Source organism: Antechinus flavipes, chromosome 3 (genome assembly GCF_016432865.1).
Source record: "Antechinus flavipes isolate AdamAnt ecotype Samford, QLD, Australia chromosome 3, AdamAnt_v2, whole genome shotgun sequence".
Classification (NCBI taxonomy): domain Eukaryota; kingdom Metazoa; phylum Chordata; class Mammalia; order Dasyuromorphia; family Dasyuridae; genus Antechinus; species Antechinus flavipes.
Window position 1 is genome coordinate 383,575,016 of NC_067400.1, and position 26,423 is coordinate 383,601,438.

The window sequence follows — 26,423 nt, forward strand, 5'->3', positions numbered from 1 at the left end:
TTGCATTATTCGTGATAATACTTACTCTTTATTATAATTACAGAGAGTCATGGGAAGGTTCAACTGTTTCATTAGTTGACTGAAAACAACAAAGTCTAAAGTTTCATTAAAATCAGATGTAATGTTTGTGTTCCAAGGTCAGCTGGAAACTAATAGGAATAATTTAAGCCATAATACCCCAACTGAGGCTGAGCCATGCTAATCATTCTGCAGATCATACTGGAGTGGTTCTGAAAAAAATATTTCACATCCTATTTCTCCCTCATTAACTATACTGAAAACCAACTTTATAAGAGGAAAGAATTAATCTATAGCAGGGGTGGTCATACTCCAGGGCCTCAGGAACCACTCACAACAGACCCTCAGCAGCCAGGAGCCGCACGTAAGTGAGTGTCACGAGATTGAAGAGTTGTATTTTTTTCCCTTTTTTTCTCCTCCCTTTTATTCCTCTTTCACTCTTCTCTTTCTCTTTTTCTGCTCCCCAAATGGCAGCAATTGAAGGGTCAGAGGAATGGTTCTGAGAGCAACCTAGTGCCTTTGGAGAAGTAGCTGACTTCCCCTGGAGAAACAGATGTGACAAAGAAATGAGTGTGGCCTGGTCTGAGTATCTTTGTTCCCGGGATGCTTCTCTTGCTGATAGAGTAGGCCAAATAAAACTCCTTTCAACTATTTAAAGTACTTTATGGGAGCACAGTCTTTTGAATCTCTAACCTCTTTACCTAGTGATATTTTAGAAAGGAAGAACAAAAAATTAGGAGGCAAAGTGACTCCTACTGCAATTGCCTTCTTCGCAGAAGTGCCAGTGTTGAAATCCAAATCCCCCTTCCATTTGAATCAGGACTCTGTTTAGTCGGTCAGGCTCCTGAGTCTCTTCTGTACTTTGAATAAAATCAAACAGTGAAATAGCCTAACCACAGCAGTACGATTTGCAGACTTTTCCTAAATTTTCCCTCTAGGCTAAAAGCTTATAGAAATGATCATCATCATAATCTGGTTAATTTGCAGAGTTTTAACCAGTGATGGGAATTAGAATGATTTTATAGTAGAAACTGTATAACAAGTAAACCGTTTTGTTTTATTTGCTTTGTTTTATCAGAAAATGTTTTGTATGGTATGGGGTGTTTGGAGGATTAGAAGACTCTGGAACTGCCTTTCTGTGCATGGTCCCCCACATTTTTACTGCCTCTTTTAACAGGAAAAAGCAAAAGGTTTAAGTAATAGGCATTTTCCTCTTTGAGGTGTACTAAGATTCCTTGAGGGCTTCTAAGAAACATTAGTTTAAGGGAGTGTTCTGAGAGGGGCCTATATTTAACCCAGTGGATACCAGATCAGGGATCAAGGAACTGCATCTGACAACATGAAACTTAGAAGCTGCTGGGATCTTTTAACCCTGTGATTGCAGTTAGGAATCCATGAGGACACTGCTTTCTTTGTTTCTTGCTCTTCACTTGACCCATTCCATAATAATAATTAATTAGTTAATTAACATACTAATATGACTTGATTTTTATAATTAACATTAATATTATAGCAATTATAGCACTTTGCAAAGGGCTTTACAAATATGATTTCTTTTTATCCCCACAACAACCAGACAAAGGAAGTACTATTTTCATTCCCATTTTATAGATAAAGGCAACTGAGACTAAGAGAGATTAAGTGGTTTGCTTAGGATCATGAAGCTATTAAATAGCTGAGACTATATTTAAATTTAGGTCTTCCTGACACTGTATTCAGTGCAACATTTACTTGGCCTAAACTTGCAAATGAAAGATAAGATGATAAGAAACACTAAAGCCGGGGGTTCCTCCTCTGATTCAAGGGCAGCTTTGATCAGCAGCAAAGTCTTTGTACTCTACCTCAACTTCATTATTATCCATATAGTTACTCACACGGTAAAATAGAATACACACTTTCTCAGATAACCTCAGACTAATTCTAGTCACTGAAGATTATCTTCTGACCTTTGTGTCCCTCATTAGATTATGAGCTTCTCCAGAGCAGGGATGGACTGTCTTTTGCTTTTCTTTGTATCCCCCGTGCTTAGTCCTTGTGCCTGGAACCTAGTAGGTGCTTAATAAATGTTTATTGAGTGACTGATTCTACTGCCTACAGATATAGTGAGAAGATTGAATTTAAAGTGAGAAAGAACAGAAGTAATACATCATAATTAATAGGGTGAAACCCATGGTCTGGAAGACCTACCTAGATTTAAAGGATTATTTATTTATTTGTTTTGTTTTTCTGACATATATGGCTATGTGATAGGGCAGCTAAATCACAAAGTGACTCCACTTACGTTATTCAAATCTGGCTTAAACACTTATTAGTGGCATGTACCCTATGGGCAAGTCACTTAACTCTATTTGCCTCAATTTCCTCATCTGTAAAATAAGCTGGAGAAAGAAATGACAATCTAGTATCTCTGCTAAGAACACCCCAAATGGGTTCTTGATGGGTTCAAAATGACTAAAATGATTGAACAATAACAATGGCTGTGTGGATTATTTCACTTATAGTTCCAGGAAACCCTTTAGTCTACAAATCAGAGCAATTGTCTGAGTTGATTAGAAGGCATTTCCCTCCTCAGGAGTTCCTTCTACCATTGAAATTGTAGATCTGACTAACCTCACCCCAACATCTCCCCAAACAGAAAAGCTGGAAGGGAACTCAGAAATCTATCTAGAGTGAGGAAATTTTACAGATGGGGCAATCAAGGTCTCAAGGGGATGAGACCTGACCAAGATCTGGCAAGTAGTAACTAATCTTGATTTTATATTCAGGTTTTCTTCGTCCAAATCTAGTGCCCTTCTACCTCAGCTTTCTCATCCTCATGGTGTCTCCCAAGTATCAGAAAGTTCTAATTAACTAGAATACTCAGGGAATTATTTTCTATTTAATTGAAATTCATATTACTTGAAGGTTATCTGGGAAACTTTTTTGATTGCCACATTTGTTGAAAAATCCTTTCAATAATGATAGTTTACTTATAATAATAGTTCACTTTTCTCACAACCATATAAGAGATAGGGAGTACAAGTGTTAATACCTATTTTCTTCTGGTGAAAAAAAACTGAGGCTTAGAGAAGTTGAAAAACTTTGTTAGTTAGACAGATATTGAGTGTCAGAACTAGGATTTAGTTCTCTAAAAAATTGATGCGCAGTCTAATTTCATTGCTCCTGGTACAGGACAAAGAATAGTAGTAAATGTTTCAATCAAGGGTATGACGGTAAATATTTAACAACTGAGACTCTCATGAGCTTTTCAATTTAATCTGCATTATTAACACTTTCTTAAGTCTAGATGATCCACACAATAATAAATCAAGTAATGATTTGTAGATTGTAAATTCCAGAGATATGGGTGCTCACACTGAAAAGTTAACAATATACTCTTGAAGATTAGAGCTGATCACAGCACACATCTGGTCTTAGAGTTACCAATCAGGAACAGTAGTTTTCATTTTATACTACCATAGAAGAAGATATACAAGGTGTAAGGGATGGAGCTGATTCAGGGCTAACTTCATATCCCAGCATGTTGGTTTTGTGGATGTTTGTCTTTATAGCAAATGCTTGTTGTCAGCTTTATCTTGCCTTTTTTTCCCCTGTACTAAAGCACAGAGAAAATCCATATTAATTGACAGCTCTGATTATTAAAGTGTTTTTAATAGTATTTATAACACTAAAGCCAAAACAATCATTGTGTCAATGTAATTATTATATTTTCTCTTCTGATACCCTGTCTTTTCCAGAAAGTAGCAACTAGCACAATGCTTATTTGATTAAAAATAGAAAAGAGTTGTTCATTTAATAGGTCATAATTTTCACCCAAATACAGAAGAATTGACTCTTTTAATCTAGTATTTATGATTTCTAAAGCTTAAATCAGGGGAATATTTCACTGTTCAAAGTAGAAAAATACAAAATATTAATTTTTATACATCTTATGATATCTGAAAACTCCTTAAAATATTTTATTAGAATGTTTTGCTTTTACTTCAATGTCATTTCCAGATATAACATCATCTCCTCTGATTCTTCATTCATATAATGGAACTTTCCTACATTACAAAGAAATACAGCTGAGATCATGATTGTTTGACAATGTGTATCACATTCTACCCTGGTAGTCCCCCACCTCTCTTCTCAAAAGAGGGACATATGCTTCATTATTATTCCTGGAATCATTATTGGCTTTTCATAATAACATAGAGTTTGATATGGAAGGTACTTCAGAGATCATATAGTCTACCTCTTTCATCTTAAAAAAAATGAGACTATTAGAGAGTTTAAATAACTTGCCTAAGATCAAATAGGTAAGAAGGAGCTGAGACAGAATTTGAACTCAGGTCCCCTGACTCCAAAATCAGCTGAGACAAAATTTGAACTCAGGTCCCCTGACTCCAAAATCAGCACTACAGTGCCCTATTTTTTAAAAATGTAATTTAAATTCCTTTTATTAATCTTTCTGTCTATATGGTTCTTGTTATTTCATTTTATTCTTTAATGGCTAATATAAATCTTCATAGATATGGAGAATTCTCTTGATTACCCTATAGTCTACTACTTTCTTTTTTCCAAGAAAGGGAATCTGGAGATATTAAGATCTTAGAAAAAGTGACAAGTAATGACATTTCTCTTTATACTGTGTAATGAAGAAATGATTAGAATTTTACCTAGGTTATGATTTATTGGCTTAGATTATTAACCAAAAACCTATATTGATACCCATTCTTATACATCACATAACCCTGGAATATTTGGTCTTGTTTCTGGAGATCTCCATCAGGACCTACTTGTGACTGCTATGAAGTTTTTGAATTGAAATCTTTCTCATGGAAACTGAAAAACTAATTAAGAGGATAGCTCTTTATAGTTTAATATATTCATTACTCTAGGGTATGTTATAAGATGTTGATATTTTCAATTGGAGTTCATCCTGAGCTTCTATTATCTTCCCAAAATTTGTCTGTCTGCTAAGACTAGATTAATAGGAAAGACTTCTTATCCATCCAAGAATATCTTTAGAGCTCTTTTTTTCCACTGATTGAACTGGTACTCCTTACATAACCTAGGTAATCCAGAAGGTATTACAGCATCAGAAAATTAAGCATTTCTTTTTTTTTTTAAATCATCTCCTTGGGATCTTTGAAACTCAATCAACATTGCTTTTTACTATTTCTAGCACTCTTCACCAGGCTCTTTGTCTATATTTTATTATTAAAACTTTTATCATCATTCTTTTCCCTTCTTTCTGTGTGACCCAGGAGAATAATGTGACATGAACACATGTCTGCCATTAGCAAATCAATTAAGCAAGCATTATAAAGCACCTACTATGTACCATATGTTAGTGGAGCAAAGGTAAAACTGGAAAATGATCTGTCCTAAAAGAACATATACATATATGCATATATAATTGTGTGTGTGTATATATATATATATATATATATATATATATATATATATATATATATATATATATATACCATGGGTGTGTATTAAACACAAAATAAAAACCAGGAAAATCTTCTCCACTTTATTAAACCTCATCTAATTCTTTTTTTAAAAAACTATAGAGAGATGGAATAGGGCATAAGGGAATTCAAGAACCCTCAGGGAGAGAAAGTTTGATATAGTGTGCTAGGAGATCTGAATGGCTCTTATGGTCTCTTTCCAGTATTCATTTCCTAATATCAATATTTCTTTCTTTCTCTTGTTTTTATAATATTCAATTGGATATAATTCCATAACTTGAAAATATGAGGATAGAATTAAGAAAATTAATGGTGAATGAATTAAAAACATTTTAGAAGGGGAAGGAATTCTCAGGATTTTGATGCAGAAATAAAAGAATTTCTACTATTTGTTCTATATGAAGCTAATAGAAAATAATGTATTCCAGAGAAGTGGAGAGATTACTTCACTTTCCCATTAGCTTTTATGAAATCCATTGACACCACTGAGATTCATGATCCACTCCCACAAGTTGCTACACAAAATCAATTTTGCTGGTTTCTTATTCATTATTGTTTTGTGAAATAAATAAAATCTAGAGGAAATGGAAAATTGGGTGTATCTGTCAATCCAGTTGAGTATCTTGATCTTACAATGTGATTCCTCCACATATGTATGTGTGTTTTCATAGAACAATTTTCCATTGGACACCAAACTCTATCAATGCTTAGCTGATTTTTTATAGCTCCCTGTGGGTTTTACATACTCTCTCCCTAGCAGAGCCAAAACAGTAGCTCAGTCATAAGAGATTCTGGCCCCATTACAGTATCTATTTTCTTAAATTACAGTAAATAAGGATTTCAGGCATACATATGTCACCTCCATCTACATGGTTTTTTTCCCTATAATAATGCTTGGCACATTTACAATACCTTTCACCAGAGATCTCAAAAACACTTAATAAACATTCATTCAGTCTTGTACCAACAGAAGTTAGGTTGCTATCAAGATGCCATTTAATAGAACAGAAAAGTAAGGCACAGGAAAGATTGTTCTCTGTTTATGGAGCTATGCATAGTTGAACTAATATGGGATCCATTATGAATACTCACTTCTTAATTGCTTAGAATAGAAACCAGAGGAAACATTCAAATATGAAAGCCAACAGGTGTATAAGAGGATAGAGAAGGAGATACAGTGTTCAAAGAGAAAATGAAATAGGTTTTAGTGGAACAAAGAGGGAAAAGAGATTTTTCAGACATCACCTTGGGGATGGAATCCTATAGTTCAAAGCTCATAATGTGAGTTTTCAGGAACACGATACTTGAATACTGAAGTGATGTCAATAGCCCTATTAATAATATCAATTCAATGATAATATATAGCCAATAATTCCATTTTTAATAAAAATCAATTATCAACAAGCAAAAGTCTTACAAGTAGTATCACTGAAAAACCTACATTTGAACAAGATTGTTTATTTTCTTTCTAGAGATTTTCCAAAAATATTTTCGGAAAACAAAAATCACCACTGTCTAGCATTCCCAGGGGAAAGAATTGCCATAGAAAGTTTTTATTTTATTTTTGGGGGGAGTGAGGAGATGGGAAAGAGAAAATTTTCATGTTTAATAGTAGCTCTTATGCCAAAATAAAATTGTTTTACCTTTAAACTTGATTCCAAAAGGTGGCGATTAGAGAGAACTATCTTGTGGATTCCAGGAGGGCCTAGAAAGTTCACCAGTAATTGAAGGGGAGAGTCATTATCTGTTTTCATACATCCATTAAGAACCTTGGGAGCCGCCAAGTGGAGTGTTGGACTGCCTTACAAAGGCAATTCCCTTGTACTTTGGTGGAGGAGGAGGAGGAAATGAAAGAAAGAGGAGAAGGAGAATGCAGAAGCACAGGATAACAAAAATCAAGCTGATAGCTACTGTACTTGAGGTAGGAAGGCTTTTATTCTTCTCTCACAGTTCAGACTTTAGGAGAGGATTCCAGATTCTTAGCGTACTGTTTCTTATTCAGCATATAATTACACTGAGTAAAGGCCTCTTTATAGTGAACCCTTACAGGAGCAAATATTGCACAAACCAAGAGGATTTCCAAGGCCCTCCAAAAAGCCCCAAATGTAATCCTATATAGTAGAATTCTACTTCAGCTCTGACTTTTCTGTCAATCTACTGAAATTTGACTTTGTTTCAATAAGATTTCAACATAATTAAAAATCAGCACGTATGTGGAATAAATGCGGAAACAGAAATGATTCCTCAATTTTTTGTTTTAGAAAAGTGACAACTATAACATTTAGAGCCTCAATATAATCAATCTCCCCCCTTTTTCCTATTGAAGCAGCTTTTTATCAACCACAAATATGCTTCCCCACATGAGACAGTAACTGCCGTTTTGTGGATGTGTCATTACATACAGCAGAGCTGAAGTTGTTGCCAAAGGGGCATCAAAGCTTTTAAGAGATGCTATTGATGTGCTCAATTCATAGCAAAAAGAAACAGAGACAGACAAGAAGAGATAATGATAGAGAGAAGGAAGGAAAAATGGAAGAGGGGGAGGAGAAAGAAGAGGAAGAGCAAAAGGAAGAAGAAGAGAAGAAAAAGGAGGACGAGGAGAAGGAAGAATGAGAGAAGGAAAAGGAAAGAATGATGCCTTTTGGTTATGTTTTTTAAAAATAAGTTTGATTTAAAGGTTAAATTTTTCTACAGCAGAATTAAGATGCTGATATACAAAACAAGACTACTTGGCTTGGAATTCTAATACATATTGCTTCTCATACCAGTCTCTGTGTTATTTCCTTTGCATTTCTACCTATTTCTATATGGGGGGGTGCAAACCAAAGAAAGTTTTGGATCTAAGTGATCAGGAGGAAGAATGTCTTCTTTTTGTATACATTTAAATTCTACTTTTAAATAATATGCCCATGATTTAATATTGAACTTGAATACGACTATCCTACCATCCAAGGACTTGTGGTGGAATATTCCTTTTGGAATAATAATGGAGAGAACTGGGTTATATTGTTCCCTTTATTGGTCTCCTTAGGAGAGCAATTCTGGACTAATCTTTAGGTATGCCATTGATTCACTGAGGAATATTTATGTGGATACATAAAATAGGAAATAGCACTGAGATTTGAGGAAATGCTTCAAAATCCTACCTACCCAAGAATATCTCCTTCTATTGCCATACAGATACTCTTCCCTCCTTTCTTGAACTGATTCTTACCATTGATGCTATTCCTTTAGGTTAAATAATAAAAGTAGATCATCATCTTTAAAAAGTAACTGCAAACAGATGCCTAGTGAAGATAAAAGGCCCTGTTTCTTTTAGCTTTTTATATGGAAGGTACAGGAAAATATTCAGAAGTCAAAAGTTTGTATCCCTGCTTTGCTACTATGCATATGATTTTCCTCATCTTTTACTAAGAAAGCAGATCAGATAGATAGATAGATAGATACATAGATAATGATAGATAGATAGAATGTTTATTTGATACTTTCTTTGGGTCAAGCACTGTATTAAGTTTTGAGTATATAAATATAAGCAAATATGATCACTCAATCTCTACAAGCTTAAATTCTAATGATGGTGGTAGAAGGGAGCAATAGTTAAATGAGGAGCTTAGAAAAAGAGAAGAGAAAAGAAAAGAAAGATAACAAGGGTGGGATGACAAGACTGGAAATGTCTAAAACTGTGATAGATATTTGGAACTTAGTAAAAACCTAGAATTGTTCCAAGGTCCCATTATCAGGTTTAGTCCATTCCTCCACATCAAGGGATATATTTCTCTCTTCCCTCTCTCCTTTTAGTCTTATTACAAGACTTCACTAAGATATCAATTACTTCCTTGGGAAAAAACTAGGTACTAGGTAGGCTTATTGTTAAATGATGAAGAAAGAGAAGGAAGGAAGCCATTCTCCAAAGGGATGACTACCTTCCATTCTTCCTATACCTGTCTGAGAGGTATTTGTCCAGATTCTATCACTAATATGTTAGGAGACTCAAGTCCTTTATTAACCTCTTCGGACCTTAGGTGCTACCTCTACAAGATGTGACTAGTTTAGTTTGTCATCTTAGAAGGCACATGAACACTACCCTGTTTTAATGAAGTGAGTGAGGAGTGGAGGAAACATAACAACAGAAAAACTTGAGTTGGGACAAGTGTGGAATAGTATAGAATATCAAATAGGTGCAGCCTCTAAGGATATAATGAAGGCATTAGACTATAGAAGACAAACCCAAATAATGGAGCATCACAGTCACTGAAGAGGGTTTTGTTCAAAAGGAGAGTATCACTCAAAAATTCCCTCATCTGATTCATAATTCTTTAAGACTTGGAGATATATCTTATGTGTAGTCAACTAACATTTGTTAGGTTTTTAAAATTAATTTTAGTTTTTTCAATTAACCAGTTAATCCATCAAAAGAAGAAAGATATTATATACTCCTGAGAGTAAAAACTGCTTTGTGTGTAATGAGTTATATCTGATCTCCTAATCTTGTGTTTCTTCCAATTCTACTACTTTCTCAATTAAAATTCCAAAAAGATTCCTATTTCATTATTTATTAATAAAACCATCCATTCATTCAAAAGTTATCCGTTACTGGCTTATTAAGCCTAGAAATTCCGACATATATTTTGATATACTTGTCCACTCTAATGCTCTGATAGATTAGAAGAGGAAGATCCAAAATCATATTTGTGATAATCCAAGGAATCATAGGATCAACAGAATTTGTCAACTGATTGTAGCTAAGTGACACAGTAGAAAAGCTCAGCCTGGAGTAAGAAAGACTGAATTTAAATCTGACCTCAAATACTTACTAGATGTATGACCTTGGGCAAAGTCACTTAACCTCCATTTGTCTCAGTTTCCTCAACTATAAAATGGGAACAATAAAAGATTTTTTTTTCAGACTTGCAAGGATTAAATGAGATGATATTTGTAAACCACTTTCAGAGGTTGTAGGTCTAGGGCTCTAGAGAGGTTAAAGTTAGAGATGAACTAGGCTGGAACCAGGAGAAAGATACTAGATCTTCATCAATCATTACTTTGCTGTGTGGCTTTAGGCTTCAGCTTTCTCATCTATAAAATAGGTAGGAGAGCAACACAAAGAGTAGATTAGACAATTTTAAAGATCCTTTATAACTTTCATATTCAATTAGTTTTAAAGATATAGATTTGGGATCTATCTGTGAAGAGATGGGGATAGATGAAAAAATCAATAAAAAGAAAGAATGGAGAATGGGAACAGAGCTGAGAAGGGAAGGATCAAGCATTTATTAAATGACTACTATGTGCCAGTCACTATACTAAGCAGTATATAGATATTATCTAATTTGATAATTTAATAATAACATCTATATTAGGGAGTGGAAAAAATGGATTCCAGGGAGAAGTCAGAAAAAGAATGCTCACAGAACTAAGAGGAAAATTAAGATAGATTGGTTTCACAGAAACCAAAACAAGAGTTTCAAGACATGTTTGATACAGTGCCTAGCACATAGTAGGCACTTAATAAATGACTTTTTATTGACTGAGGAGATGGTCACTAATACCAAATATGACAGAGATTAAAGAGGATAGGAACTGGGAAAATGTCACTAGAGTTGAATTAGATTATAGATTGTAAAGGGTTAAGCATGAATAACCAGATAAAATGACTTTTTTAAAAAATGTTTAATAATAAGTGGATGAAAGATACTACCATAATTGAAAAAGCAGCAAAATCAAACAAAGGGGGTTTTATATTTGTTTTTAGAACAAGGGAATATTGAACATGTTTATATGTATAAGAGACGATGCTATTAGAGAAGGAGAAATGGAAGGTACAAGAAAATATGATTATGATGGAACAAGATACTTAGAGACAGGATCTAAAATAAAAGTGGCATCATTAATCTTGGCAAGAAGGGACAGTTTCCATGAAGATAGAAAAAAAGGAAGAAAGGCCAGATGAAGATGAATCTCTTCATCTCTCCAAATCTCTTTGGATTTGAATTGTTTGGAAGCTGAAGGACCTCATGTAAGAGGAAGAAAAGTCAATAATTGAGTAAAACCTAAAGTTAGATCAAGGGGTCAATAATTACAGAGTGATATTGACTGCAATTTTGAAATAAGTGACCATAAGCTCTGAGCTGTTTAGGAAGGCATGGAAGGTAAAAAAAGGCTGATGAACTAGAAAAATTTAAATGTTAAAGGACCTACAGGATCATAGGATTGTTAATTTGGAACTAGAAAGAGTCTTAGAATTCTTCTATTTCAACTCTTCTCTCCATTTTACAAGGAAACAAGACAAAGGAAACTGAGGCTCAAATAGGTGAAGTCAATTACCAAAGATCATATAGGTCATAAATACTACAAGCAAGATTTGAACTCAGATCCTCTGATTCCAGATTCAGCTTCCCTTTTCTATCATGATACCATGATGTCTCTCCTAAAGACAAGTTTAAAATTGTTTAAAGATAAAAATGATATTAGAAATCATCTAAGTACTATTCATATCTGATGCAAGAATCAAACAATCAATACAAATGGGGCAGGGGCATATTTGAGACAGCTAGGTAGCCCCTAGTGGATAAAGATCTAAATTTAGGATTAATAAAACCTGAGTTTGAATCCTGCCTCAGATATAAATTAGCTGTGTCACTCTGGAAGAAAAGTCACTAAATTTCTCTCATCTTCATTTTCTTTATCTGTAAAATGAGAACAATAATATGTACCTAATAAGATGATTAAAAGGGTCAAATGAAGCTAGCTACATGTGTAAAATGGTTTGTAAACCTTAATGGCACTATGAAAGTGGTAGTTATTGTCATTGTTATTATATGATAGAATGTGAGTTCTTGGAGATTAAAGGCTGTTTAGTTTTGTTCTTTGATCACTATAGCTATAGTGGTGTCTTGTATGTAGAAGTTATTTAAAAATACTTGCTGAATTGAATCTTACTGACAACCTCTAGGAATTAGGTATCATTTCTTGAGGCTATTCATTCCATCTTTGTACAGCTGTAATAGGCAGGAAGTTTTTACTTTAATTGAGCTCTTTGTAAGCCCCACCCTTTCGTTCCAGTTCCACTCACTAAAGCCAAATAAAACAAGTCTAATTCCCCCTCCCCCTCTTTAAATGTTGAAGACATCAATCATATACCTCCAAAGTCTTCTCTTTTCCAGTATAAATATCTCCAGTTATTGGCTTTTTTCCCCCTCTTAGCAAATCTCTATGTGATCTATTTCAAATTCCTTAATCATCCCAGGCACCATAATAGGATTGAGGGAATAGGAGAAATTGAGGGGATTGTTATCAAAGGAGATGCAGGTGAATGGTGAGATCTCAGTTGCAGTAATATTCATGGATGGTGAAAATAGAGAATATTATAGTGGAGACAATAAATTATTTACAAAGCCAGAGTAATAGAAGAGGAGTCAACTACAAGGAAGCTAAAGTTAGTCAGTTTGAGGTAAGGGACTAGATAAGGAAAGAAAACTGTAAACCAATTGATGATATAATTGAAAAAAGTGGGAAATTGTCTTAAGAACAGTATACTAAAAAGAAGATAGCAAAGATTATGAAAAAGGAAAGACTATTGCAGCATTGTGCTGATAAATGTTTAGCAATTGATTCTCTAAGGGGAAAAAAGGACAAATTTATAAGTTTAATCTGTATTATCAAAATTTTTCTACCTGTCCCTTTCTTAAGTCTAGACAATCACCAAAATAGTAGATCAAGTCTTGATCTGTCTAGACATTCGCTGATTTCCTAGGTGTAGAAATGTTTGCACTGAAAATTTAACAATCACTTGAGCTGGTTCAAGCTAGCTCTAGCATATTTCTTGTTAGTTTGATGGTTTGATACTTAGAACTGAATAGACAAGTAGATAGATTTCCTTGAGCTACTTTAACAGCCTTTTAATTGGGGAAGATATAAAAATGTATACCTGGAAAAAATCTATTTAGCTTTTTGTTAAAAAGTGGTAAATGGAATCAATAATAATCAACTAGAATTTTCCACGTAGAACAAAGTATCATGTATTTGGCTTATTCTTTTATCTAAAAATCTGAAACATATGGGTTCAAAATTGTTAATGTCATAAGTAGTGCTAATAATTTTGAGTGGACTTTTCATTCCCCAAGATTTTCTTTGGCTGTTCACAACCAATCTTTTAAAGTCCATCAAAGATACTCTTCAATGGGCTAACAAGTTTCCATTTAGAACATTCAAATTACGACATTCCAAAAGAAACCCTAACCAGAGATAAAAGCAAAAATCCAAAGGTGATGATATTTATGATATCATAGCTTGTTGCTAAGAAAATTAATAGTATGTGACAGATTCAACATCATTATGGCAATTGAAAAACTAGAAGTCAGAGAACTTAGAAAGAAAGAAGTCCTGAGTTTCAACAAAAATATCTTCAATAATTAGAAAATATAGCAGGGAAACTTATGATATATAAGTGAAAGGTAAATAGATTTCTGTCTGATCAGCTTGAAAATTATCCTCATCATAAAAGAGGGCGTCTTCAAATTTGGAATATAAAGATAATTACTTTTGTCCTTGAATGTACATTTTTTTATGTAACACAGACACTTTCAACTCCCCAGTCTTCACCATCTGTAGAACTCAATTTCCGTTTTCTAAAAAAATATTGCTGACATCTGTTTAAACCCTAATATCTCCCCAACCATGTAGAATGTTAACTCAGGCTTGGTGTCATGTTAAATCACTTGAGTTTTAAAATAATATTAAGCTTATGGTACAGTTTCAAGTTTGCAAAGATACTGGCATTTAACCCTTAGGATGGCCTGAATAACCAGCCAAATGCAGAGCTTAAGGTGGCATATATAGACCTCAAAGACATCTAAAGGTTAAGTTATTGTCTTCTTGTGCTGCTAGAGATTTTTTTTCCCCAAGTAAGAATTTTTTTAAAAAATGAAATCTTACAATTAGGAGATATGTTAATTATCTTTCTGGTTGCTAGAGCTACCTCAATTTGATTAGAAAGGAATCAGCCTTATGTGTTCCCTTTAAAGACATCCCCTGTGTCTTGACTGTGGCTGATCCTGCCATGCTCTGGAGAAAATTGTGAAATTTGTCTTTGGTATCATTTCACCTCTTTTCTCCCTAGATCTCTTTGTCCTCATCTTATTCAATTCTTATGTGAGGCATATATCTTCTTAATACAATCGAGACTTATTCTTCTTGTACAGTTTCTATGGCCTGAAACATTTTTATTTCCTTCCTCCTCACCACTTAAGAATCCAGGGCTATTTAATGCCAGATGATGCATTGAATAAGAAAAATTCCCATTAATCTATTAATGATTAACATGCTAGCCAGTCCAAGTGTGTCAACATTTTTGTAGAAGGCAACATTTAACCAAAGAAAGAATTCCTATTGATTAAATTCTGAGTAGCTACACAGGCCAACTGGTAAACAGACGCTTTGGGGCATAAGGTTTCCTTGAAGTCTTCCTAATAATACAGTTTGGGAAGCCAACCACTTCAACTGAAAATAAAAAGTAGTTCAATCTATAAGAATAGCAAATGAGCATGTGGACAACAAGCTGGTGGCCCTTTTTAATATTCATTATTATAACAAGTGCCATGTTATTCTTTAAGCTCCTTGAGATGAGATTATTTAATTTTGTCTTTGTATCTCAACTGCCTAGCACAAAGTGATATTTAATGATTAATTTTTGATTGATTGATTGATCAGTATTCAGCAATTTCTAACAATTCAAGAACCACAAACTTTCCCCAAACAAGCTAACCTAAAGACAGAAAAGATCCCTTACAATTTCTGTATACCTAGTGGAATATTGGCCAGATTTATGTCCAAAAAAGTGGTTGGTAATTGAATTTTCAGAAAGTATTGCTTGTGTCTGGTATAGTTCCCTGCTGATATTAGGGCTCAGGAATTTCATGTTGACTACTTCTATACTCCTGGAACCTATAGGATATCACTTTCTAAGGAAAACACAGCCAATGGTCCATCTTTTGTCTAAGAGAACAAGTATACTCACTTCCATTCTCTGATGCTGTAGAGTAGCAAAAACTATATAGTCCCTGATCTCTAGGAGTTAAAATATCATGTTGACTACTTCTATACTCCTGGAACCTATGAGATATCACTTTCTAAGGAAAACACAGCCAATGGTCCATCTTTTGTCTAAGAGAACAAGTATACTCACTTCCATTCTCTGATGCTGTAGAGTAGCAAAAACTATATAGTCCCTGATCTCTAGGAGTTAAAATAATGTTCTAAACACCCAGAGAATAAATTATTTTCTAATTCTCTTTTCCCATGCCTATGAAAACAAATTGGATTTTTTTGTTTATCATTGGCCTGTATTAGCTATCACTTACCCTTCCTCTTGAACCAAAAAAGAATAAATTCATTAATTTTAAATATCTATTGCCCATCAGTGGGGTTGATAGTGTCTATCACCAACAGACCAATGGATTAAACTGAAGACAATAATTGTCCCCAGAATTATTAGTTTTGATATCCTGAAAAATGTTAATTTAAGCTCCGACTATATGTAGTACACTAAAATTTATTTCCTCATGACGTTTGACCATAGTTTCAATCTTTTCATTCCATTTAGTCAGCTACTGTGTGATACAGACACTCTTGCAGTTCTTATATGTTTTGTTTCAGCAAATTCCAACCATTCACTAAAGTGGTAAAGCATTTTTAAGGAAGTTAATTGGGCATAATTAAAAGTACTTAGATAAGATCCAAAAAGGAAAATGTCTATCATGTACTAGCTGTGTGACCCTGGACAAGTCACTTAAACCAAATTGCCTCAGAAAAACAAATCCTAAAACAAAGTATTAAAAAAAAAAGATAATGAATACATGTAATTAAAGTTGAACTAGACATAAAGTTGAGAGTTATCCTTAACAGCCTAACAAAGAGGAATTGGAGTAGTCAATTTGCATAGCAAAGAAAGTGGCAAGTAGGCTCATGGAATTTAGCAGCTGGAATAAGTAGCATAGAACTGGAGTTGGAAGAAATCCTAGAAAGCCATTTTGTGCATTCTTTTTGTCTTAAAGATGAAGAAAGCCAGACCCAGAGAGGTAAAGGGAATTGTTTAAAGTTATACAGGTAGTAAAATACTGATCCCAAATTTTAAAAAATATCTACAAAAATGGAAATAAGAACCACTTAAAAGAGATCATCCTAACAACCTGCCAAAAGGGGGAAAAAGTAGTAAATAGAACCTAGGATTTGAACTCAAATACTTTAACTCCAAATTGGGGCTTCTTTTCCACACTAGTTTCCAAAGGAAATTCTACCAAACACAGTGGTTGCTTGTAGTATGTAATATTCAACCCAACAACCAGATGGTTTCACTGAGGGCAGAGGGTGGTGAAGATATGGCAAGTTACCTGCCTGAAATAACTCTTTAGAGAACACCTATTTTCAGGGATCTTGGAATCCAACAAGATCCACTCTGAACTACTGACAGCTGCCCAATATAAGAAGAATTGGATCCACTCACTTTATAGGACTTTAATTCTAGTCATGCTTCATTCTCTGGTCATATTTTAGTAGGAGGTATATAGCTTATATGTAAATAAGCCATAGTTATCTGGCTAGATCTCTTGAACCTATATCTTATATTTTAGAATAGCATATTTTACAACAATTCAGAGGAAAAATACCCTAAGACTCTATAACAGGAACTCTTTAATGTATGGTTCACGAATTTGTCATATTTTTGATAAATTTATTTCAATGTAGTTAGTTTCCTTTGTAATCCTATAGATTGCATTTTACACACTTAAAAGCATTTTTTTTTGATAAGAAGCAGTTAATAGGTATCAACAGGTAGAGATTAAGAACTCTCTAAAGGATAAATTGATTGAAGAGGAATAGGAGGCTCTGAAAACAAAAATTGGCCAAAATGATTTCAATGAAAGAAAAAGGTAGGTATATAAAGAAGCCAGTGGTGATGTACAGAGAGTTCTCAACTGATCTCAAATTTTAAAATATATCTACAAAAATGAAGATCAGGACCGCTTAAAAGAGATCATCCTAACAACCTGCCAAAAGGGGGAAAAAGTAAATGGATGAAGAATGTCTATTGTCTTCAATGGTTCTCAAACTTTTGTTTTCAGTATCTTTATCCTATTAAAAATTATTAAGGATCTCTCCAAAGTGTTTTTGTTTATCTGGATTATATTTATAGACATTTACCATATTGGACATAAAAACTATTTTTGAATTTGTAGACCCCTGTAAAAGGGTTTCAGAGATCCCCAGGATTCTCTAGACCATACTTTGAGAACCACTGGTACAAAGGGTAAGCAAACTATGGCTTACCAGTGCTTCCTGATTTTTTTATAAACTAAATATAAATGGGTTTTTATTTAGCATTTTAAATAGTTTTATTTTTTTTAATGTACAAACTGTTTTTTCCCTTAAGAGCTATGCAAAAACAATAGAAACAATAAAAAGAGGAGGTGGGCCAGAATTGGTGTTTCAGACCACTTGTGAATCTTAGCATGAATCCCTTCGATGTGATGCAGGATCTAACAGCAGTAGCAGCCAAGAGCAGCTGGATTATGGCAATTAGATATTATCCTACCATAGTAGGATAACTACTAGAAACTCTGTTTCCTCTCTGGTGATGTGACTAGAACTAGTTTACTGGTACTCAGTCTAGAATGACATGAAATAGATCAGATTAGCCTTATGATTTGTCCTGAGTTCAAAACCAGTCTCTGGTTATTACCTCTGTGATTCTGGGCAAGTCATTTAATCTCTCTTTGCCTTAATCCACTGAAGAAGAAAATGGCAAGCCACTCCAGTATCTTTGCCAAGAAAACCCCATAGATAGTTTAGTCCATGGGATAATAAAGAGTCAGTCATGACTAAATAACAACAGTAGAGAAAATGGAGGCAATGAGTTAGTCCTTACAGATAGACAATGAACTAATTCCTGAATTGAATAGAGAAAAACATTAGCCTGAATTACATTTGGAATTTTTTTCACCTTCAAAGGTCTCCTGAGTTAAAAATTCTTCATTGTAAAATTCACCTGTGTTCTCCTGATGATTACAATTATCCCTTCCACATTGTGACCGTATGAAATGTGGTGCCCCCTGAGAGCTAGAAAATCCACATAAAATTCTTTAGCCCTCCTTAATACCAAAAAAGTATGAACTTTTCCTTTTCTTTTAGGGGGTGTTTCAGTACCCTATTGTAAAATGTAGGTTGGTATTATACAATAACATGTATGTGTGTATATATATACATACACATACATATATATGTGTAATTTCAGGCATTTCTGAGTTTCTGAATTTTTTCTGTGTCATTTATTGGCCTTCTCATGTCATCTGTGGCTTCCCCAAATCTCCAAATATTCCCATTTAATTTCTTATTATGCTGACCCACACTATATTAAAACTTAGTTGGGAAAGTTGTGATGTGGGATATATATATGTAATTATAAATAATAGAACACAGTCTCCTAAGAATCAACATTGTGCACAATGACAAGATTTAAGATGAGTATAAGAAATCAATGGCATATTGTTAATGAGGATGTAAATGCATAAAATGATATAAAAGTTCTTATCCAGGAAAAAAATTATGTTTGAAAAAGAATGTAGGCTGGCCATATAATGAAAGCAAAGGATAGCAAATGGAACAATCTGAGAACTACATGGGTACCCAAGGAATGGCAAAATCCCAAGATGGGCTCTCCAAGTTCTTATGTTAATACGTTACAGAAGATTTAGGGGCAGTCATGAACATGACTCTTAAAGGATAAGACGATGTAGATAGATGGCTTGCAATCTGCACCAATTGACTATGACATTGAATTAAGAAAATGGGATTTCAATACTACCTAGGATATTTAATACCTGCACAGCCTTGGATAAGTAACTTCATCTCTCAGGCCTTCATCTTGCTTATCTGCAAAATAAAGATAATAAATACTGTTTCTACTACCTGCCTCTGGGGTACATAAATTAGGTGAGATTTTAAGGAAAATACTTTTCAAATTGTAAATTGCCATATGACCGTGAGTTATTATTACATAAATGATAATAGATGAAAAGATGAAAGTATGCAGAAATGGAAAGGGACACATAACCAATGATATTTTCAAAAGGAAGGCACCAACTTGAGGCTTCAAGAAAGCTAAACTGCCAAATGAGCTGAATCTGGCAAAATGGATTTTCAATCTTTTTTTCAGAGGGAAAATAGATGAATAGTGGAGAGTTGGATCTGCTGCTTAAGGAAGATCTAAAAAAAATTGATGGCAAGAAAACAAAATTACTTATCTTTACTTTTTTTTACTTCCTTTTTTTTTCTACCAAGGGAAAAAGAAAGAGAACTATTTTCAAACTTTAAAATGTAGAACAAACATTATTGAGAAGGGATTGGAACCTAAGGTGAGTGAAGATAGTGGAAGAATATGCTTTAAAGAAACTTAAGTGAATAGGCTGAGGTGAATAAAATCTGAGAATACTGAAAAATATTGCAGATGTTAAGTTTCAGAAAAAAGGTTTAGAAATTTGTTGAATGAGGAGAAGTTCTGAGGAAAAAATACATATTGGGCAAACATTGATGCGACTTTTTTGAAGGGAAAAAAAGTCTTATTTCTATCCAAGTCATTATAGTAGCTCGAATGTGTGCACTTTGGGTTCAGAAGGAATATATATATATATATGCTATCTTGTTGATCATGTGGAAGGTTCTTCTTGATATGCCCATTTACAAGAAACAACTAGATCACTTGTAAACTTTTTATACTAGCTCTTCTGATAGAGCATTTAAATAATCATATCTTAGATTAGTATGGGTGAAGATGAGTGATGATAGCAACTATTGGGAGTACAAGATAGAGAAATTGAAGGAAAAAGTGAGGGTGTGGCTAGGGTTATTTCTAGTTTTAGGACTGGTTCTCTCTCCCCTTTTGTTGTCATTCTTATGAATAGGGGATTTGAAGATTTAAAAATACCTTGGTACTCTATAACAATGCTCTAATATATTTTTAATGGTTTTTGGTCATTATGATTTTTGAAATCACTAGTATAAGTGATTTCATTAGTTTAGATAACTCCTAGGGTAAAAATTTACTCCACTAGTATATCTTGGCAAATTATTTATAATCTAAGCAAATTGTCCAGGAACAATGAAAGGTTAAACAACCTACCAATAATTACACAGTTGATATTTTTAGCATGCAGGAGTTGAGCCCTGGTCTTCTTGACTCCAAGAGTGGTTCTCTATCTACTTTACCATATTATTTTTTAAATGAAACTTAATTGAGATAATTGTGAACTACTTTAATTTTTTTTAAAAGCAAATTGACTACTTATGTACTGTATGAGAAAGAAATTAAAAGTCCATGTGAATAAAGACTTAGTGCTTTTAATTAACTACAAAGACCATAGAAAAAGTAAGATATTTTATTGTTGTTTAGTCACGTTTGACTTTGTGCGACCCTCTGTGATCTTTTAGCAAAGATACTAAAGTGAATTAGTATGTCTTTTTCTAGCTCATTTTACATATGAGGAAGTGAGGCAGGCAGCATTAAAGTGATTTGCCCAGGATCATTGCATTTCTGAGGCTGGATTTCAAGTGATGAAAATGGGCCTTCCTGATTCCAAGAACAGTTGCTCTGTTCACTATACCACATTACTGCCTATACGAAATGAAAACTCCCCAAACCCAAAATCAAAACATTAACAACAAAAAATCCTCAATTTATTCTTAGGCTACATTAATAGAAAAATACTGTTTAAATGAAGTGAGAGAATAGTCTTACTGTACCCTCTATTTCTCAGATCACATCTAGAATATTTGATTTAACTATAGACAATCTATTTTAAAGGGAACATTGCCAAATTGTAGTGGAATCAAGTTAGTGAAAGGTCTGAAAATCAGTTATATGAAGGATAATTGAAAGATCTAGGAAGGTTAGTCCTAGAAAAGAAAAGATTTAGAGGAGACTTGATGACGATCTTGGAATACTTGAAAAGTATTATGTAGAAGAAAGATTAGACATTTTCTGTGAAGTCCCAGAGGACAGAACTAATATCAGTGGATGGAACCACCAACCAAACAACTGAGTTAAAGGTATGTGACTTTTTTTTTCCCCAAAAGCTTCATCAAGGAACAAAGACAGAATTACATCCTTAGACTGAAGTCCAATCTTTTGTTAGAAACTCATAGGATACTAGATTGCTAAGATCATTTAGTTAAAAGCTAAATTGAGTTTCCCTACCAAGGAATATGTCTTCCTATCTCTTTGTGCCTTGATTTGTCCAAATGCAAAATGTGGGGTAGTTGCTACTTATATATATATATGCCACCAGTGGACTGTGATTAATGAGTTAATGTCTGTGAAGGGTTTTGAGCTTTTTGGAAGAAAGGCGCTAGATAAATACAAAGTGTTGTTGTTATTATAGGGAAGAAAAAGTAACTGTTAGTTCTGGGTCTATAATTAGGACCAAATATAGTGTCTGGTGGCTCCTATAATAGGATCTCTAAACAGATTATGGTCTACAATAAGCCTGTTGACTGAAAGGTTATAAAGGATGTGATTTTTGCTATACTGGGCAGAATCTTTTAGTTTTGAGTTTTTAGTTTTACCCCCTCCCACCCCCCCCTTTTTTTTTTTCTATTTCTGGGCAAAATTGTAAGGAAATGTACAACTTGTGAGAAGTGTTAGATCAACAGCGACAAAGACTGATAAACAGTATATTCATAGAATAGGTACAAAACAGAAGGTGATTAGGTTAACACTGCAGGCATAAACTCAGAGACGGGGAATACAGAAGACAGTCCAGCCAGTTATTTCACTTACTCGATCCTTGACTTGTCACCTTTATTGCTTAGACAGCAAACAACAATGCTCTGATGAAGGCCTAGTCCTACCGCTTGGAAAAATTAGTCTTATCAACCATTAGAGCACAAGCAACACAAATTCCTGTGTTCGGGTCTTAGAAAGTAAGTAAAGAAGGAAAGAATTTTAAAATGCTTCTTAATATTATATTTACATAATTTAAGCCAATTCATAATGCTCTAAAAACTTGAATGTTTTAAATAAGTTTTTAATACTAACTCTGCCAGAAATTTATTCTCTCATTTTGGGCAAGTCACTTTATCTTTCTTTTCCTCAATTTCCTAATCTGTAAATTGGCTATAATGACATCTTTCTCACTAATTTGTAAAAATTTAAGAAATTCAATGCTTCGCCACATATAAATATAACAACCAGATGCACCTGTAATGTCTGTCTCAAGATACTCTTCCAAGAAGTAAAGTCAGTTAAGTCGTATCTTTTACTGTTGATTGAATAACATAGTTTTATTGTTCTATTTCTATCAAGATTGCTCTCATTGCCTCATGAGAGTTGTACTTGTCAATCTGACTTGATTGCATATGATGTGGTATAGATTTATATTACCTGTTTCTTTGTGTGCTCATGCTTAATTTTTAAATTTGTCTTTTCAAAACTATAGTTTGATTTGTTAATTTTCCAGGCTTAGATTCTTTTGAAAATGTAAATTTTTTTTTTTTTTTTACCATCTTAACATACGATTAAACAAAGTGAGAAAAATCTGCAACATTGGGTTTCTAAGACTATTACTTCATGTAATAGCTATATCCTCTCCAGATCTAATTTATAGGAATGAAATCTTCAAAGGAGTTATAATAGCATTAATTCATTTGGATATATCACAATCTTATCTACTTTTTTTTAAAAAAAGAAAATATACACACTATCAATATGCTCATGTGTCATTTATGTTTTGAGAATTGACATTTTCATGATAAATGCTAATTTTTCCCTTAGAAAATTTTGTGTATCAGTAACACCAAAGTTATTAGAACCCTGGCTCACATCACTACACTACATTAAAAGACTTCTTATGGCTAGTTTGAGGTGAGGAAATTTCTAAAAACCAATTGTGCATCTGAAGAGACTATTATCTAAAATGAGGATTAATGAGATAATGCCGATAAAGTGCTTTTGAGATTTGAATTCTGAAAGATGCAGTGAATAGGGTACAATGCATGATTATCATAATAACTGGTATTGGTCCTTGCTGTGCAGAGACAATTGCCACCCCAATGCCATTTCCTTCCCTCCCCCCACTCCAGTTTTACTACAAATACATAGAAGACACATACCAAGTCTACATAGGAAACTCTTTCTTTGGTAGTCCAATTGCATATACATTATGAGGCAGTAAAGAAATATGTGCTTCCCTTTTCTACTGTGGCCCTTGCTCCTGTTTCCCCACCCCCAAATGACTGGCAGGATGGAAGAAGCTCTTCGGGGTTCTTATTCTCTGGGCCCCTCAGGGAGTTCAGTGTGGTCACCTCCCAAGTTTTCCAACTCCCTGACACATCTGCTTCATGAGTGACAAATTAAACGTCTGAATCGACTGGAGACCACTGCCGCCAGCACACATGGCCAGCATGTGAAGCTGTGGTATTCACAAGTTTTTGACGCATTCCATACAGGACACAGGGACAGCACTGTTTAGCAGTTGACACAAGAGGGGTTTCAATTGCCTGCCAGACAGCTAAAAAGCAGCAAAAAAAAAATCTTTTGTGGGTTCCCTTGAACATTCTGAATTCTTGCAACTGGTCTGACAGCCCTCCAATAGCACTTTGGAAAAGTCCTTAGAGCCTTGAGTGTGCCTTTATTATAGAGCCTGAATTTGGACCTCAGGAAGACGTGTGTGTGTGTGTGTGTGTGTGTGTGTGTGTGTGTGTGTGTGTGTGCTGGAGATGGGGGGAGAGCCCTAGGCTAGAAGAGAAAAATAAAAATTAGACTAAAATCCCTAAGTTCAGAACAATCTTGTTACAGAAGAGGCAGGAGGCAAAAGAACAGGATTCCCCATCATTGCTGAATCAATTCAACAGCAGAAAAGGGCCTGAAACACCTAGAGTTGATATTTTCTCCCCCTCACCCCACCCCTCCACCTTCCCCACCCTTCTGTGCAGGGTTTGTGTTTAGCATCAAATTAAGTGTTCATGACAGCTAACCACAAGTTATTAAATGTGATTCACTGCCACATTGCAAGGCCTTCACTGGTGGCACAGAATAGCTACTTAGACAAAACTTTTGATTCATGACATTGGTACAAAGAGTCTTTCAGGAGAGGAGAGGCTGATGAAGGCCTTTAGCTGAAAATTGTTTTATTTCCGTTATTCCCTTAAACAGGTTGGGGAGCTGAATTAAGCCTCAAATCCCTCCTAACTGCTTAGCTGTGAAGTCTTTAAGATATTATGAAGTTCCAGAGAGTGCCTGTGGATTGCCAAGTCAGCAGAAATTTAAGATATCCATATCAAAAACCAACTGGTATTTGACAGGCAAGGACAGACTGTTTGCAGACAGTTGGAAAAGTAGTATTCTTTGAGGCATCCTAAGGACAAAAAACAAAAACAAAAACAACCCTATTTTTCATTGTTAAATGGCATTATTGTGGAATAAATTCCTCATGTGAGGAACAATTATGTAACTTGCTCCTGGGACTCTCTCTGTTGACTGTATCCTCGTGCTGGAATTACTGTAGAATCACATTGTGGGACAGTGGCTAAAACAAGACTCATAATCCATTAATTAACAGATACTGTTTCATCCTATTTCATCAGCCTTGACATGGTACAGCATACTGGCTTTTTAAATGTGTATTGCTGCCCTCTCCCAGCCAGAATGAACTCTAAATTGTCTGGAGGAGCCTCAGAGTACAGGATGAGCTGCAGATTCTGCCTCCCTCATTTATTACCTGTGTAGCCTGAAGGAAGTTATTTAACTACCACAGGTCTTGATTTTCTCAACCACAGAATGTGGGATTTGGATTAGTTAGCCTCCAAATCTATGACTCTAGGACTACGGGTTCCTGCTAGAGCTACATCCATTGGATTGAGACAGAAGATACTAAAGCAGGAAGATAAATGATCTACACATGTAATCAGAAATGAATTCTCTTCCTGATAATGTCTGCAGGCAGTTCCCTGATAAAGCACAGCTTCTCCTTTTGTGTTGAGATGCATGGAAGAAGATGGTATGTGACTGGCACGCAGCTTTGGCATATACAAGGCATCCATCTTGGGGGAACTTCCAGGCTACATGCATTAAAGAATAGCATCAAATTTGGGAGAGGACCAGTGCTATGGAACACCTGTGCTCAAACACCACCTCTGACTCTCTCTAGCTCTGTGATCATGGGCAAGGCACAAAATTTAGTCTTGTAAAACTCAAGTGAGATGATGTATTGTGAACTACTTTGTAATGGTTAAAGTCTATGGTGTTTCAGCAATTAGTACCATTGTCTGTTGATTAAGTATGCTTGATTCATTCTCTGACTCTTGAGAGATCACAGGATCATAGCTGGAAAGGACTTTAGTCAGTCAGTCAATTTTGTTGTTTTTTTCAGTCATTTCAGTCATTTCTGACTCTTTTCTTGGCAGAGGTACTAGGGGTTTGCTATTTCCTTCTCTAGCTTATTTTACAGAGGAGGAAATTGAGGCATTTTAAAATCTCTTTCATCCATGATGTTCATGTAATCTGAATTTAGTCGAGTCTAACTATCAAATATCTTTTCTGTAAGATAGATTTCACTAAATAACCTCAGTATAAATTAGGAGTGCTCCACAGAGTAAAACTGGGGTATATGATATTTAGATTCACATTTCTTATTAACTAAATGTCCCAAGCTAAAAAACAAGTCATTTTCCTTTCAATTCTTGTTGAAAAGCTTCCTTAAGTAGATCTAAAATAAAGTCATGATATTAAATCAATGAATAAGTATTTATTAAGGGTTTACTATATGCAGAGCACAGTGGTAAGTACTGGAAGTATAAAGACAAAAATGAAAACAATCTTTTCCCTAAAGGAGTTTATAGTACAGCCAGGAAAGAGGATATGTAGCTATATAAATAGATGCAAAATAGATACAAGAT